Source organism: Dendrobates tinctorius, unplaced genomic scaffold (genome assembly GCF_039654945.1).
Source record: "Dendrobates tinctorius isolate UK_male_01 unplaced genomic scaffold, ASM3965494v1 ptg000028l, whole genome shotgun sequence".
In the NCBI taxonomy this organism is placed as follows: domain Eukaryota; kingdom Metazoa; phylum Chordata; class Amphibia; order Anura; family Dendrobatidae; genus Dendrobates; species Dendrobates tinctorius.
Window position 1 is genome coordinate 48511530 of NW_027361696.1, and position 18758 is coordinate 48530287.

Here is an 18758-nt window from a genome sequence, read left to right on the forward strand (position 1 = left end):
CCCACACCATTTTTTTTAAATGTTTTATTTATTAAATAATTGTACAGCAAAATACACATGCACTGATTTTGCATATCTCACTGCCATCTTTATTAGAATTCACTGACACGGGATGGTGAATAATCTCATCAGTGGTGCTGCCTCACACGTCTATCAGTGAGAGCAGGTGTGGGCTTAAGACAGTAGTATTGATGGTAACCATTTTATGGCCAATCAAAGATGCTTGCTCCCACGCTGTCATCTGTGTGACAGCATGGGAACCACAGCATTCTGACCAGCTGTACGTGGAAGGTTACCACCAGTCAGACACGTCATTTCCCGTTTTGTCACGCAGAATGACAGAATGGGAACCACTGGATGTTCGGGCTCCCCATTTATTTAAATTGAGTCTGGGAGTTCGGGTAATTTTTTTTTTTAAAAGTTAAAAGTTCGGCTGAACTGGACAGAGCTGAACATCCACGATCCCGCCCATCACTAGTCATGATGCTATGTAGTGGCTTCCATAGTTTCCTAAAAAGTGACTTCAAGCTATTGTGGCGCCATACCATGACTTCAATATTTATTTTCAGATACATAAGACTTACACGTATTGCTCACACCCTTTTATTTAAAGAATAGACTTCAACCTTTAGACTCTGCTGCACCTTTCTTTGAGATTAAAACGTATTTCTATACAGTCCATCCCAGATCACTCATAAGGCGCACACCTGTCAGCTTGGTCTTCAACCATGAAGTTCTTCTTAGCCTTCACCTTTTTTCTATCCACAATATCAAAAGGTAAGAATCCTAATTTAATGTTTAACTCTTGATGATAGATAAATAGATAGATAGATAGATAGATAGATAGATAGATAGATAGATAGAAAGATAGTTAGAGTCCAAAAGATGAAGGCAGCACTTTTGGATTATAGCATGAGGTTTGGTACATACCTGGAAAGATTTTTTGCACCCTTTGTTTTCTTTTGGTGCTGCTTTTTGATTTCTAGATAGATATAGATAGATAGATAATAGATAGATAATATATAAATAATAGATAGATAATAGATAGATAGATAATATACAGATAAAAGATACATAGATAGATAATAGATAGATAGATAAATAGATAGATAATATATAGATGACAGATACATAGATAGATAATCGATAGATAGATAGATAGATAGATAGATAGATAGATAGGTAGATAGATAGATAGGTAGATAATATATAGATAATAGGTGGATAGATAGATAACAGATAGCTAATAGATAATAGATAGATAGATAATAGATACATAGATAGATAGATAGATAGATAGATAGATAGATGTGAAGCTAAAAGAAAACATAAGGAAGGACACATCTGAATAAATATGCTGGTTCGGATCACAAGGGGAATCTATAGAGGGTCCAAAAGTCAGTGTTACACCTAAGTTCTGAAGATTGATTGTACAGACAATAGACATTACAGAATAACAATATTCACATAAATCAACAGATACCAAGAGGAATGGTAAGCTTACAATCTATGAGGAAATAGGGGAGACACAAAAGATGGATGGTAACAATTGCTTTCATTGTTCTGACCAGCTGTAATGTAAGAAATCGGGTGTTCATGTAATGTTGCATGAATCGGTTATCAGCCAGAATATGTAAAAGTACAGACACAGAGGGCAATTAAATGCATAAAGCATGTGAGAACATGATGCAAGGAACCTGGATAAGGTACAATTTTTGAATGGTCCATATAAATTTATATTGAATTCTGGAATGAATGGGTAACCAGTGCAATGACTGGCACAAGGTAGAGGCATCGGTGTAACCGTTGGTGAGGAATATGATCCTGGCTGCAGCATTCAGGACAGATTGGAGAGGGGAGAGTTTGGTAAGAGGGAGACTGATTAGTGAGAGTTACAATAGTCCAGACAAAAATGAATAAGGGCAACAGTAAGAGTTTTTGCAGAATCAAAAGTAAGAAAGGCTCGAATTCTAGAAATGTTTATGAGGTGCACATAACAAGAGCGAGCCAGCGAGCCAGTGATCGGATGGGGGCGTGAATGAAAGCTCTGAATCAAGTATAACCCCAAGACAGCGGGCATGTTGCAACATAGTTGGTATCTAGATACAACTAGTCCATTAGGTCCAGGAGATTCAGTTTATGACTTGGCATCCCACCAGCTTAGTTTGTGATACAAGTTTAACATATTAAAAAACTTCTTGAGGCAAAGAAGTGTCCTCAGTGCCCACACCAGGCGTAACACAGAATAACAGTATGCTTTTGGCCAGAAGGATCTATGTAATTGTTATTTGAAACTACAGTGCAGTGTTCTGAGTAGTGTTGAGCGATACCATCCGATACCCTAAAATATCGGATCGGATGGTATCGGCCCGATACGAAAAAAGTATCGGGTATCGCCGATTCTGATACCTGAAGTCCCATTCAAGTCTATGGGACTTCCGGTATCGGAATAAGAAAAACCCTTTTCTGTCCTTGTACAGCCTCTCGGGCGGGTGTACGGGCCTTCCGGGGGTCTGTGCCGGCCTGCTGGGGGTCTGTGCCGACTGCCCAGGGGTCTGTGTGGACTGCCGGGGGTCTGTACCAGCTGCGGGGGTCTGTGCCGGCCTGCTGGGGGCCTGTGCCGGCTGCTGGGGGTCTGTACCGGCCTGCCGGGGGCCTATGCCGGCCTGCCGGGGGCCTGTGCCAGCTGCCGGGGGTCTGTACCGGCCTGCCGGGGGGCTGTGCCGGCCTGCCAGTGGTCTGTGCCGACTGTCCGGGGGTCTGTGCGGACTGCCGGGGGCCTGTGCCGGCTGCCGGGTGTCTGTACCGGCCTGCCTTGCGCCTGTGCCGGCCTGCCGGGGGCCTGTGCCGGCTGCCGGGGGTCTGTGCAGGCTGCGGGGGTCTGTGCAGGCATCGTCCGATGGGACTACAAGTCCCATCGGGCGATGCCTGCTACCATGACGGTGATTGACACATTAGCCAATGATGGGACAGTAGTAGTCCCATCATCCGGCTAATGTGTTGAATGTAAAAAAAAAATATATATATATACATACTACATACATACTACATACATGCTACATGCTACATACACGCTACATATATACTACATGCATGCAACATACAGTACATACATACTACATATATACCACATGCATGCAACATGCATACTACATATATACCACATACACTCACTGGCCACTTTATTAGGTACACCATGCTAGTAAGGGGTTGGACCCCCTTTTGCCTTCAGAACTGCCTCAATTCTTCGTGGCAGAGATTCAACAAGGTGCTGGAAGCATTCCTCAGAGATTTTGGACCATATTGACATGATGGCATCACACAGTTGGCGCAGATTTGTCGGCTGCACATCCCTGATGCGAATCTCCCGTTCCACCACATCCCAAAGATGCTCTATTGGATTGAGATCTGGTGACTGAGGAGGCCATTTGAGTACAGTAAACTCATTGTCATGTTCAAGAAACCAATCTGAGATGATTTGAGCTTTATGACATGGCGCATTATCCTGCTGAAAGTAGCCATCAGATGTTGGGTACATTGTGGTCATAAAGGGATGGACATGGTCAGCAACAATACTCAGGTAGGCTGTGGCGTTGCAACGATGCTCAATTGGTACCAAGGGGCCCAAAGAGTGCCCAGAAAAAATTCCCCACACCATGACACCACCACCACCAGCCTGAACCGTTGATACAAGGCAGGATGGATCCATGCTTTCATGTTGTTTACGCCAAATTCTGACCCTACCATCCGAATGTCGCAGCAGAAATCGAGACTCATCAGACCAGGCAACGTTTTTCCAATCTTCTACTGTCCAATTTCGATGAGCTTGTGCAAATTTTAGCCTCAGTTTCCTGTTCTTAGCTGAGAGGAGTGGTACCCGGTGTGGTCTTCTGCTGCTGTAGCCCATCTGCCTCAAAGTTCGACGCACTGTGCGTTCAGAGATGCTCTTCTGCCTACCTTGGTTGTAACGGGTGGCAATTTGAGTCACTGTTGCCTTTCTATCAGCTCGAACCAGTCTGCCCATTCTCCTCTGACCTCTGGCATCAACATGGCATTTCCGGCCACAGAACTGCCGCTCACTGGATTTTTTTTCTTTTTCGGACCATTCTCTGTAAACCCTAGAGATGGTTGTGCGTGAAAATCCCAGTAGATCAGCAGTTTCTGAAATTCTCAGACCAGCCCTTCTGGCACCAACAATCATGCCACGTTCAAAGGCACTCAAATCACCTTTCTTCCCCATACTGATGCTCGGTTTGAACTGCAGGAGATTGTCTTGACCATGTCTACATGCCTAAATGCACTGAGTTGCCGCCATGTGATTGGCTGATTAGAAATTAAGTCTTAACACACAGTTGGACAGGTGTGCCTAATAAAGTGGCCAGTGAGTGTATATACTACATGCATGCAACATACATATATACTACATATATACTACATGCAACATGCATACTACATATATACTACATGCATACAACATACAACATATATACTACATGCATGCAACATGCATACTACATATATACCACATATATACTACATGCATGCAACATACATATATACTACATGCAACATGCATACTACATATATACCACATGCATGCAACATACATACATACTACATACACTCACTGGCCACTTTATTAGGTACACCATGCTAGTAACGGGTTGGACCCCCTTTTGCCTTCAGAACTGCCTCAATTCTTCGTGGCAGAGATTCAACAAGGTGCTGGAAGCATTCCTCAGAGATTTTGGACCATATTGACATGATGGCATCACACAGTTGGCGCAGATTTGTCGGCTGCACATCCCTGATGCGAATCTCCCGTTCCACCACATCCCAAAGATGCTCTATTGGATTGAGATCTGGTGACTGAGGAGGCCATTTGAGTACAGTGAACTCATTGTCATGTTCAAGAAACCAATCTGAGATGATTCGAGCTTTATGACATGGCGCATTATCCTGCTGAAAGTAGCCATCAGATGTTGGGTACATTGTGGTCATAAAGGGATGGACATGGTCAGCAACAATACTCAGGTAGGCTGTGGCGTTGCAACGATGCTCAATTGGTACCAAGGGGCCCAAAGAGTGCCCAGAAAAAATTCCCCACACCATGACACCACCACCACCAGCCTGAACCGTTGATACAAGGCAGGATGGATCCATGCTTTCATGTTGTTTACGCCAAATTCTGACCCTACCATCCGAATGTCGCAGCAGAAATCGAGACTCATCAGACCAGGCAACGTTTTTCCAATCTTCTACTGTCCAATTTCGATGAGCTTGTGCAAATTGTAGCCTCAGTTTCCTGTTCTTAGCTGAGAGGAGTGGTACCCAGTGTGGTCTTCTGCTGCTGTAGCCCATCTGCCTCAAAGTTCGACGCACTGTGCGTTCAGAGATGCTCTTCTGCCTACCTTGGTTGTAACGGGTGGCAATTTGAGTCACTGTTGCCTTTCTATCAGCTCGAACCAGTCTGCCCATTCTCCTCTGACCTCTGGCATCAACAAGGCATTTCCGGCCACAGAACTGCCGCTCACTGGATTTTTTTTCTTTTTCGGACCATTCTCTGTAAACCCTAGAGATGGTTGTGCGTGAAAATCCCAGTAGATCAGCAGTTTCTGAAATACTCAGACCAGCCCTTCTGGCATCAACAATCATGCCACGTTCAAAGGCACTCAAATCACCTTTCTTCCCCATACTGATGCTCGGTTTGAACTGCAGGAGATTGTCTTGACCATGTCTACATGCCTAAATGCACTGAGTTGCCGCCATGTGATTGGCTGATTAGAAATTAAGTCTTAACACACAGTTGGACAGGTGTACCTAATAAAGTGGCCAGTGAGTGTATATACCACATGCATACTACATATATGCCACATATATACTACATGCATGCAACATACATATATACTACATATATATTACATGCAACATACATACTACATATATACCACATGCATGCAACATGCATACTATATATACCACATGCATGCAACATACATATATACTACATATATACTACATGCATGCAACATACATATATACCACATATATACTACATGCATGCAACATGCATACTACATGTATACCACATATATACTACATGCATGCAACATGCATACTACATATATACCACATATATACTACATGCATGCATCATGCATATATACTACATGCATGCAACATACATATATACCACATATATACTACATGCATGCAGCATACATATATACTATATGTATGGAGGATTGGACTGCGGCTGAGAGGGATGCCATTGGGATTTTGGACGAGCTACTGGAGGAACAGAATCCCATGAAAGAAGGTGGGTGGCCCAAAACGATGCTTCCAAAGTCCACAAGGTTTCCCCCCTTGTCATTGTGCCCTGCGGTAGGGCAGCACAGTGGCTCAGTGGTTAGCGCTGCAGCCTTGCAGCGCTGGAGTCCTGGGTTCGAATCCCACCAAGGACAACATCTGCAAGGAGTTTGTATGTTCTCCCCGTGTTTGCGTGGGTTTCCTCCGGGCACTCCGGTTTCCTCCCACACTCCAAAGACATACTGATAGGGAATTTAGATTGTGAGCCCCATCAGGGACAGTGATGAAAAATATGTGCAAACTGTAAAGCACTGCGGAATATGTTAGCGCTATATAAAAATAAAGATTATTATTCACTAGAATGGTAACAGAAGACCTAAAAAGGTTACCAGCAAACTGCCAGTTTAATAATTTAACATGCAATCAAAGACAAGGGTTATGTGAGTTACAATCTCTGAATGACGTTGTCTTTAAGGCAGTTGACAAGGGGGGAAACATCATCATTTGACCGTTGGCCAAGTATGAACGGGAAGCTTACCGTCAGCTTCATGATAACGAGGTATATAACAAATTGAGCCATAACCCGGTGGCCTCCTTCTCAGTGATTCTTCAAAAAATCCTTCATAAGGCTTTTGATTCAGGGATTATTAATAAAAAAGTGTTGGATGGTCTAACCGTTGCCTTTTCAAAAGTGCCTACATTTTATTTACTTCCAAAGGTACATAAAGACTCCGTCAACCCTCCAGGGCATCCGATTGTGTCAGGAATAGATGGATTATGTGATCCAATCTGTAAATTTATAGATTATTATCTCAAGGGGTTGGTGGAGACATTACCATCCTTCGTTAATGACACAACGGACGTCTTGACAAGGGTTGACGGAGTCTGTGTTGATGCAGGGACACTACTGGTAACCGCGGATGTGGAGACGTTGTATACTTGCATCAACCATGAAGATGGTCTATGAGCTGTCAGTTTCTTCCTCGAGGCCTCCGACCTGGACGGCCCTCTATGTGAGCTAATCCTCGAACTGCTGCACTTCGTCCTGACGCATAATTTCTTTACATTTAAAGATCAGTTTTACCAGCAGAAACACGGTGCGGCCATGGGCGCCGCCTGTGCACCCGCGTACGCCAACCTCTTTTTGGGTTATTGGGAAAGGTTGGTGTTTGGGGACGTGGGTGAGGAGGCCGCGGACCATGTGCTGCAGTGGATGCGTTACATTGATGATATTCTGTTATTCTGGCAGGGAACGGTGCAGCAGTTGGAGGATTTCATGGCTATGTTAAATACCAACTGCTTTAAGATACGGTTAACATACAAATATGATTCTGCTAAAATGGATTTTTTGGACATCAGCCTGGAGGTGGACTCTTTGTGCTTGGTCCAGACTGATGTGTTCAGAAAGACAACTTCAGTTAACGCTTTGCTACTTGCAGAGTCTGCACATAGCCAAGCCACCGTGAGGGCCGTCCCGGTCGACAGTTCTTGAGGATGCGACGGATATGCTCAACTGACCAGAAATTCGAAAGCCAGGCCTTGGATTTAAGGGAAAGATTTAGGCAGCGTGGCTATAGTAGGAGATGTATAAAGAAAGGGTATAATAGGGCAAAATCAACAACACGTGATCATCTGTTGTATTCCAAAAAGAAGAGAAAAAAGGATGATGAATAGAGTTGAGCATTCCGATACCGCAAGTATCGGGTATCGGCCGATACTTGCTGTATCGGAATTCCGATACCGACATCCGAAATTTTTTCAATATCGGGCATCGGAATCGGAAGTTCAAAGTTGATTGACAGCCGAAATGACGTCATCATGATGCGCGGTGTGTGCGCATCATGATGCGCCGTCATTTCGGGCCTTCCGGGGGTCTCTGCCGGCCTGCCGGGAGGCTGTGTGGACTGCCCGGGGTCTGTACCGGCCTGCCGGAGGGCTGTGCTGGCCTGCCGGTGGTCTGTGCACCCTGTGGGGGTCTGTACCGGCCTGCCGGGGGGCTGTGCCGGCCTGCCGGTGGTCTGTGCACCCTGTGGGGGTCTGTACCGGCCTGCCGGGGGGCTGTGCCAGCCTGCCGGGGGGCTGTGCACCCTGTGGGGGTCTGTACCGGCCTGCCGGGGGGCTGTGCTGATGTCCGGGGGTCTGTGCAGGCATCGTCCGATGGGACTACAAGTTCCATCGGGCGATGCCTGCTACCATGACAGTGATTGACACATTAGCCAATGATGGGACAGTAGTAGTCCCATCATCCGGCTAATGTGTTAAATGTTAAAAAAAAAAAAAAAATACTACATACATACTACATACATACTACATGCATGCTACATACATACCACATATATACTACATGCATGCTACATACATACTACATGCTACATGCATGCTACATACATACAACATGCTACATACATACTACATGCATGCTACATACATACTACATGCTACATACATACTACATACATGCTACATACATACATGCTACATACATACATGCTACATGCATGCCACATACATACTACATGCTACATACATACCACATATATACTACATGCATGCTACATACATACCACATATATACTACATGCATGCTACATACATACTACATGCTACATACATACTACATACATACTACATATATGCATCATACATACTACATATATACTACATACATACTACATATATACTACATGCATGCTACATACATACTACATACATACTACATGCATGCTACATACATACATGCTACATATATACTACATACATACTACATACATACTACATGCATGCAACATACTACATACATACTACATATATACTACATGCATGCTACATACATACTACATACAGTACATACTACATACATGCTACATACATACTACATATATACTACATGCATGCTACATACATACTACATGCATGTTACATACATACTACATGCTACATACATACTACATATATACTACATGCATGCTACATACATACTACATGCTACATACATACTACATACATGCTACATACATACATGCTACATACATACATGCTACATGCATGCCACATACATACTACATGCTACATACATACCACATATATACTACATGCATGCTACATACCACATATATACTACATGCATGCTACATACATACTACATGCTACATACATACTACATACATACTACATATATACTACATATATACTACATGCATGCTACATACATACTACATACATACAGTCATGGCCAAAAGTATTGACACCCCTGCAATTCTGTCAGATAATACTCAGTTTCTTCCTGAAAATGATTGCAAACACAAATTCTTTGGTATTATTATCTTCATTTAATTTGTCTTAAATGAAAAAACACAAAAAGAATTGTCCTAAAGCCAAATTGGATATAATTCCACACCAAACATAACAAAGAGGGTGGACAAAAGTATTGGCACTGTTCGAAAAATCATGTGATGCTTCTCTAATTTGTGTAATTAACAGCACCTATAACTTACCTGTGGCACCTAACAGGTTTTGGCAATAACTAAATCACACTTGCAGCCAGTTGACATGGATTAAAGTTGACTCAACCTCTGTCCTGTGTCCTTGTGTGTACCACATTGAGCATGGAGAAAAGAAAGAAGACCAAAGAACTGTCTGAGGACTTGAGAAACCAAATTGTGAGGAAGCATGAGCAATATCAAGGCTACAAGTCCATCTCCAAAGACCAGAATGTTCCTGTGTCTACCGTGCGCAGTGTCATCAAGAAGTTTAAAGCCCATGGCACTGTGGCTAACCTCTCTAGATGTGGCCGGAAAAGAAAAATTGACAAGAGATTTCAATGCAAGATTGTGCGGATGTTGGATAAAGAACCTCCACTAACATCCAAACAAGTTCAAGCTGCCCTGCAGTCCGAGGGTACAACGGTGTCAACCCGTACTATCCGTCGGCATCTGAATGAAAAGGGACTGTATGGTAGGAGACCCAGGAAGACTCCACTTCTTACCCCGAGACATAAAAAAGCCAAGCTGGAGTTTGCCAAAACTTACCTGAAAAAGCCTAAAACATTTTGGAAGAATGTTCTCTGGTCAGATGAGACAAAAGTAGAGCTTTTAGGGCAAAAGCATCAACATAGAGTTTACAGGAGAAAAAAGAGGCATTCAAAGAAAAGTACACGGTCCCTACAGTCAAACATGGCGGAGGTTCCCTGATGTTTTGGGGTTGATTTGCTGCCTCTGGCACTGGACTGCTTGACCATGTGCTTGGCATTATGAAGTCAGAAGACTACCAACAAATTTTGCAGCATAATATAGGGCCCAGTGTGAGAAAGCTGGGTCTACCTCAGAGGTCATGGGTCTTCCAGCAGGACAATAACCCAAAACACACTTCAAAAAGCACTAGAAAATGGTTTAAGAGAAAGCACTGGAGACTTCTAAGGTGGCCAGCAATGAGTCCAGACCTGAATCCCATAGAGCACCTGTGGAGAGATCTAAAAATGGCAGTATGGAGAAAGCACCCTTCAAATATCAGGGACCTGGAGTAGTTTGCCAAAGAAGAATGGTCTAAAATTCCAGCAGAGCATTGTAAGAAACTCATTGATGGTTACCGGAAGCAGTTGGTCGCAGTTATTTTGGCTAAAGGTTGTGCAACCAAGTATTAGGCTGAGGGTGCCAATACTTTTGTCCGGCCCATTTTTGGAATTTTGTGTGAAATGATCAATGTTTTGCTTTTTGCTTCATTCTCTTTTGTGTTTTTTCATTTAAGACAAATTAAATGAAGATAATAACACCAAAGAATTTGTGTTTGCAATCATTTTCAGGAAGAAACTGAATATTATCTGACAGAATTGCAGGGGTGTCAATACTTTTGGCCATGACTGTACTACATGCATGCTACATACATACTACTTGCTACATATATACTACATACATACTACATACATACTACATATATACTACATGCATGCTACATACTACATACATACTACATATATACTACATGCATGCTACATACATACATACTACATGCATGCTACATACATACTACATGCTACATATATACTACATACATACTACATGCATGCTACATACTACATGCTACATACATACTACATACATACTACATACATGCTACATACATGCTACATACATACTACATGCTACATACATACTACATGCTACATACATACTACATACATGCTACATACATACTACATACATACTACATACAATACATTCATACAAGACATACATAGACATACAGTACATATAACATAGAGTAACATACTTACCAATACTTGTCACATTGTTCCCCGAAGCCATTGTCTTTTACGGAATAAATATTAACATAACAAACCACAAAAATACTCACCCATGATCCGAAGTAGTCCACGAGTGTGTCCCACGACGATCTTGGGTAGAGAACTGCAGCATCAGCTGATGCTGCCGCTCTCTACGGGCTGCAGGAATCCAATGACGGAAGGTAGGTATCCTTCCGCACTGTATTCCTCCGCCACTTAAAAAAAAAAGTCCCTAGTCTCACTTTATGGTAAAAGCTGTGTGGGAAATTCCCACACAGCTTTTACCATAAAGTGAGACTAGGGACTTTTTTTTTTTAAGTGGCGAAGGAATACAGTGCGGAAGGATACCTACCTTCCGTCATTGGATTCCTGCAGCCCGTAGAGAGCGGCAGCATCAGCTGATGCTGCAGTTCTCTACCCAAGATCGTCGTGGGACACACTCGTGGACTGCTTCGGATCATGGGTGAGTATTTTTGTGGTTTGTTATGTTAATATTTATTCCGTAAAAGACAATGGCTTCGGGGACCAATGTGACAAGTATTGGTAAGTATGTTACTCTATGTTATATGTACTGTATGTCTATGTATGTCTTGTATGAATGTATTGTATGTAGCATGCATGTAGTATGTATGTAGTATGTATGTAGCATGTATGTAGTATGTATGTAGCATGTAGTATGTATGTAGCATGTAGTATGTATGTAGCATGCATGTAGTATGTATGTAGTATGTATGTAGCATGTATGTAGTATGTATGTAGTATGTATGTAGCATGTAGTATGTAGCATGCATGTAGTATGTAGTATATATGTAGCATGTAGTATGTATGTAGCATGCATGTAGTATGTATGTAGCATGCATGTAGTATATATGTAGTATGTATGTAGCATGTAGTATGTATGTAGTATGTATGTAGTATGTATGTAGCATGCATGTAGTATATATGTAGTATGTATGTAGTATGTAGCATGCATGTAGTATGTATGTAGTATGTATGTAGTATATATGTAGCATGTAGTATGTATGTAGCATGCATGTAGTATGTATGTAGTATGTATGTAGCATGCATGTAGTATATATGTAGTATATATGTAGTATGTATGTAGTATATATGTAGTATGTATGTAGCATGCATGTAGTATGTATGTAGCATGCATGTTGTATATATGTATGTAGCATGTAGTATGTATGTAGCATGCATGTAGTATGTATGTAGTATGTATGTAGCATGCATGTAGTATGTATGTAGTATGTATGTAGCATGTATGTAGTATATATGTAGTATGTATGTAGCATGCATGTAGTATGTATGTAGTATGTATGTAGCATGTAGTATGTATGTAGCATGTAGTATATATGTAGTATGTATGTAGCATGCATGTAGTATATATGTAGCATGTAGTATGTATGTAGCATGCATGTAGTATGTATGTAGCATGCATGTAGTATGTATGCAGTATGTATGTAGCATGCATGTAGTATGTATGTATGTAGTATTTTTTTTTTTTTTTTTTTTTTTTACATTTAACACATTAGCCGGATGATGGGACTACTACTGTCCCATCATTGGCTAATGTGTCAATCACTGTCATGGTAGCAGGCATCGCCCGATGGGACTTGTAGTCCCATCGGACGATGCCTGCACAGACTACCGGAGCCTGCACAAACCCCCCGGCAGGCCGGCACAGCCCCCCGGAGCCTGCACAGACCACCGGCAGGCCGGCACAGACCACCGGAGCCTGCACAAACCCCCCGGCAGGCCGGCACAGCCCCCGGCAGGCCGGCACAGCCCCCCGGCAGGCCGGTACAGACCCCGGGCAGTCCGCACAGCCCACCGGCAGGCCGGCAGAGACCCCCGGAAGGCCCGTACAGACCCCCGAGAGGCTGTACAAGGGCAGGAAAGGGTTTTTCCAATTCCGATACCGGAAGTCTCATAGACTTGAATGGGACTTCCGGTATCGGCATCGGCGATACCGATACTTTTTTTAAAGATCGGCCGATCCATTCCGATCCGATATTTTGAAGTATCGGACGGTATCGCTTAACTCTAATGATGAAGTAATATGCTTTATTTCGGAATACAATCATGAATGGGATAGTATGAGGGATATTCTCCATAAGTATTGGCCCATTCTTTGCACGGAACCCTCCCTGAGATCTTTTTTAACTGATCGACCACAGATGACTCCACTTAGTTCTAAAAATTTGAAGGATTTATTAATAAAAAGTCATTATGTGCCTCCAAAAGAAAATCCATTTGGATATACTAAACAGATAAAGGGATGCTTTAAATGCGGTCACTGTGTGGCCTGCAACAATATCCTTCAAACCTGCTCTTTCTCTTCAGCTGACAATACTAGAAATTACACTATTAATGAATATATATCCTGTAATAGCGTTAATGTAATCTATTACGCTACTTGCAGCTGTTCCCTAATTTATATAGGACTAACCTCAAGGGAATTGAGAGTACGTGTGAGAGAGCACGTTCGGGATATTGTTGCGGCTAGGAAGGTGGACAATGATTTGGATCTAAAAACGATCCCACGACATTTTAGGGCAGTGCATAATTGTGATCCTTCTGAGTTTATGGTGAGAGGCATCGAAATTGTACATACAGGGATAAGGGGGGGCAATGTTAAAAAATTGCTCGCTCAGCGAGAATTAAAATGGATTGTGACACTGGGCACTATGAAGCCTGCTGGCTTGAATGATTCCCTTAATTTTGGCCCTTTCCTATAAGTATCACCCATTAGATTAATATATCTTCCCATTTTGTATATAATTTTTTAGTGTGGTGTATTTTTATTTGTTTTTAATTATATGTTTTCTTTACTTAGCTGTTTTTCAATATTATATTTCACCTAAGAGTGAAAGCATTCTAATAATGAACATGAAAATGTGAATCCATATGGAAATATACATGATGACCGGAGAAATATGGGAATTGATCGTAATATATCCAGATGACTCTGTTTCGGATGGATCCAATCGGCGTTTACATGTACAGTGGGGCAAAAAAGTATTTAGTCAGTCAGCAATAGTGCAAGTTCCACCACTTAAAAAGATGAGAGGCGTCTGTAATTTACATCATAGGTAGACCTCAACTATGGGAGACAAACTGAGAAAAAAAAATCCAGAAAATCACATTGTCTGTTTTTTTTTCATTTTATTTGCATATTATGGTGGAAAATAAGTATTTGGTCAGAAAAAAAATTTCATCTCAATACTTTGTGATATATCCTTTGTTGGCAATGACAGAGGTCAAACGTTTTCTGTAAGTCTTCACAAGGTTGCCACACACTGTTTTTGGTATGTTGGCCCATTCCTCCATGCAGATCTCCTCTAGAGCAGTGATGTTTTTGGCTTTTCGCTTTGCAACACGGACTTTCAACTCCCTCCAAAGGTTTTCTATAGGGTTGAGATCTGGAGACTGGCTAGGCCACTCCAGGACCTTAAAATGCTTCTTACGAAGCCACTCCTTCGTTGCCCTGGTGGTGTGCTTTGGACCATTGTCATGTTGAAAGACCCAGCCACGTTTCATCATCAATGCCCTTGCTGATGGAAGGAGGTTTGCACTCAAAATCTCACGATACATGGCCCCATTCATTCTTTCATGTACCCGGATCAGTCGTCCTGGCCCCTTTGCAGAGAAACAGCCGCAAAGCATGATGTTTCCACCACCATGCTTTACAGTAGGTATGGTGTTTGATGGATGCAACTCAGTATTCTTTTTCCTCCAAACATGACAAGTTGTGTTTCTACCAAACAGTTCCAGTTTGGTTTCATCAGACCATAGGACATTCTCCCAAAACTCCTCTGGATCATCCAAATGATCTCTAGCAAACTTCAGACGGGCCCGGACATGTACAGGCTTAAGCAGTGGGACACGTCTGGCACTGCAGGATCTGAGTCCATGGTGGCGTAGTGTGTTACTTATGGTAGGCCTTGTTACATTGGTCCCAGCTCTCTGCAGTTCATTCACTAGGTCCCCCCGTGTGGTTCTGGGATTTTTGCTCACCGTTCTTGTGATCATTCTGACCCCACGGGGTGGAATTTTGCGTGGAGCACCATATCGAGGGAGATTATCAGTGGTCTTGTATGTCTTCCATTTTCTAATTATTGCTCCCACAGTTGATTTCTTCACTCCAAGCTGGTTGGCTATTGCATATTCAGTCTTCCCAGCCTGGTGCAGGGCTACAATCTCATCTTTTTAAGTGGTGGAACTTGCACTATTGCTGACTGACTAAATACTTTTTTGCCCCACTGTATATGACTGTCATTCATCCTGTATTTTGTGAGTCTAAGACCTGGTGCTGCTGTGGTGCACCTGCGCGGTTTGCCTGACGTCATCTGGCACAGCTTGTGTCGGTGTGTGACCGGGGTCCTTTTGATCCCCGCTCGCTCACTGGCAGGGCACCGCCGGGCAGTCGGGGTTTGCGAGTGTGGGGGAACGGCACATGCGCCGCTTGCATACAGCGCGTCTTGAGAAAGTTAGCTGATGGTCACATGACCAATCACTATGGATACATAAGGTCCTATGCCGTCACCACACACTTCTCCTCAATAAATAAAAACAGAGAGTAGCGAAATGCGCGTCAGGGTGCCCCAGGACGTGGCTGCCAAGGTGCTTGGGTGTGAGTATCTCCCTTCCCCTCCGTCTAACTTCTAGGATTTGGCCTACTATACTGCATTGCATGGGACGTGGACATTATGGAGCATGAGTTTTCATGCAGGTCCTATTTAATTGTTATGGGCTATCACAGGAATAGTTGTGGGTTAATGTGACTCAATGGAGGGTTAATATCTAGGGAATACTTATTATTGATTCAACATTTTTTCTACTTGCTTGATTTATGACCTAACGCTTGGTGGCATATTTCTCGGGTTTTCTGGTGTCTATTGTAATACATTGTCTAATATGCTAATGATTTTTAACCTTTTGCATATGGCAATAAAGATTTGACATTTTTTATTGAAAAACTCCTGCGTTTCTCTGGTGTACTATTATATAGGCAGTTGAGTAATTTGTTGCAATCACGTGTGTTTTCTACATCCGGTGCCTTTGATTATGAGTCTGGTGTTAGATTTACTAGATCTGTATTGTAGTAATAAACAGTGAGGCATATTTAGTGTTTTGTAAACTTGCTTTTCAATAAGTGGAGAGTAGAGTATTGGTATATTTCAAAGAGAAACGCCAAGAAATATCATTAAAATGACATATTTTTTGGAGGCGTCAAAAATAACAAGTTTGTGCCCAGGTGTGTAATTAGCAGCAGAGTTACCTGAGGTTGCATGACATATGTAGACAGCAATGTAATAGCGTTGTCCCTTCTTTGTTTGCAGGAAAGGCAGGTATCCAGTAATTAGGATTTATTAACGTTGTAAGCTGAGGAGTTGCACATAATGAATATAATTATATTTACCGTGTGTTTAGCGCAGTATGTCTATACAGCATGGAAAGGCTGAAATTAAATATTCTCATCCTTCCATTGCATTTTATGTGTATTTGAAAATGACACAGCTATAGAAAGAATAAGTAACTCTACTGCACTGGAAATCTAGAAACACTGCCAAATGAAGAAAATCGAGAGCAAGCGTGCAAGGCTGAATTATAATAACAGTATCCAACTGGTGGCACTCCAACTGTTTTAAAACTACATATCACAGCATGCCCTGGCTACTGCTGATAACGACTGGAGAGACTTAGATTTTAGGCAACAGCTTTATAATATTTAATGCGTTAGACAAGATATGATCAAATCTAAACAAATCAAACTCATTTAGAATTTCTCGAAATTCTTGGATTCAGGTGAATTCAATTTTGGGTCATTCGTTTTATTCACTATGTGGAAATAAAGAAGGATGATGGCAACCCAGGTGCCATTTTGTTGTCTTCTAAGGGCTAGGAAAGGATTAAAAAAGAGTAAACTCAACTTTCTCTCACTTCTTTGTCTGAGATCCAAAAATAAAAGGGGAAGAAGAAGACAGTTGAGTCAATTACAGGACAGGCAATGGGTGGGACATGAAGACGTAAATATAAAAGTTTATTTTTTTTATAAAAAAAAGGAATCTATCATCATATTTCTGCTATGTAATCTGGGACCAGCATGTTTTAGGGACTGATGCCATGATTCCAGTGATATATCACTTGCTGTAAGCCATCTGAGTCTTCCCTTACCACCAGGATCATCTCGTAACTTATTACCATCGTAGCATATCACCATCACCAACCAGGACCCAGGACTTTGCACAATTTCCTTTCTTTGGTGGCACATCAAGGACATGTTAATATCAATTAGCAAGTAGATTTTGATCCGAGATGGGAACATGGGTTAGTACTCTACTGAAAAGAATTCCGGGTGGTGCATCTTCAAGAATATCTCTCATTGTATAACGCCTTCATTATAATGAACAAGTATTGCAGTATTATTAACTAAGCAAACATAAGAACTCGAAATAAAGGTGACATGGTCATATGTGACTTTATAAGCCCCTCTCATGGTGACACCAAAGGGTTTTCATCACTCTGGAAGATCTAGGGAATCTTGCCATGTATCTAATAAGCAAAGGCAGTAATAATATTTATCACCATAGTAAGCGACTCTTCTACATTTCTAGAAAAGGTGGCTATGTGCTTGACATATAGAAAAGAAAGAGCTTGGCATGCCAATAATTACATAGCATGGACCTTCCAACTGTAATATGGCAGCCATAAACATTTATGGGTCATACCGGACATCACAATTCCTCGGAATTCATTGGCCTTCTAGAGAAGAATAGCTCCGCAGTGCTTTAATACAAGGAAGCAGGACACAAGAGGGCTTTGCGGTTTAAATTTTTATAATGTTGTACAAATGACCATGCAGTATGAGGTAGGGGAGCTCGGCGCTTAATTATAAGGATTGGTTTTAAAGCAAGATTTGTCAGCGTTGGCTCATTAGATTATTGCTACAGAGGAGTGATTTCTGATGAGCTGTGTGTGGGCTTGGACTGGTCAACTGGACAACAGGAGAATCCTCCGGTGGGCCACCACACTCATATACAGTATGAGCAGTACTTGGCACAATAAACTTGAATCACAATGCACTGGCAAAGACAGCATCGTATTCATTTGATGATCTACCCAGTCCATTGTCATATAAATTTGTGATTGAGAATTAGGTCACATT

At 42.1% G+C, this 18758-nt stretch overlaps 1 long non-coding RNA gene across 1 annotated transcript in view; it reads right to left on the reverse strand.

Annotated features, from left to right (window-relative positions):
* Positions 1 to 598: 598 nt before the first annotated feature.
* LOC141084918 (uncharacterized) overlaps positions 599 to 18758 on the reverse strand; it is a 32679-nt gene continuing 14519 nt past the window's right edge. Inside the window, exons 2-3 of the long non-coding RNA XR_012231169.1 lie at positions 931 to 982; positions 599 to 758 (exon numbers count right to left, since the gene is read on the reverse strand). This is a non-coding gene — a long non-coding RNA (uncharacterized lncRNA). The remainder of the gene's footprint in view (positions 759 to 930; positions 983 to 18758) is intronic.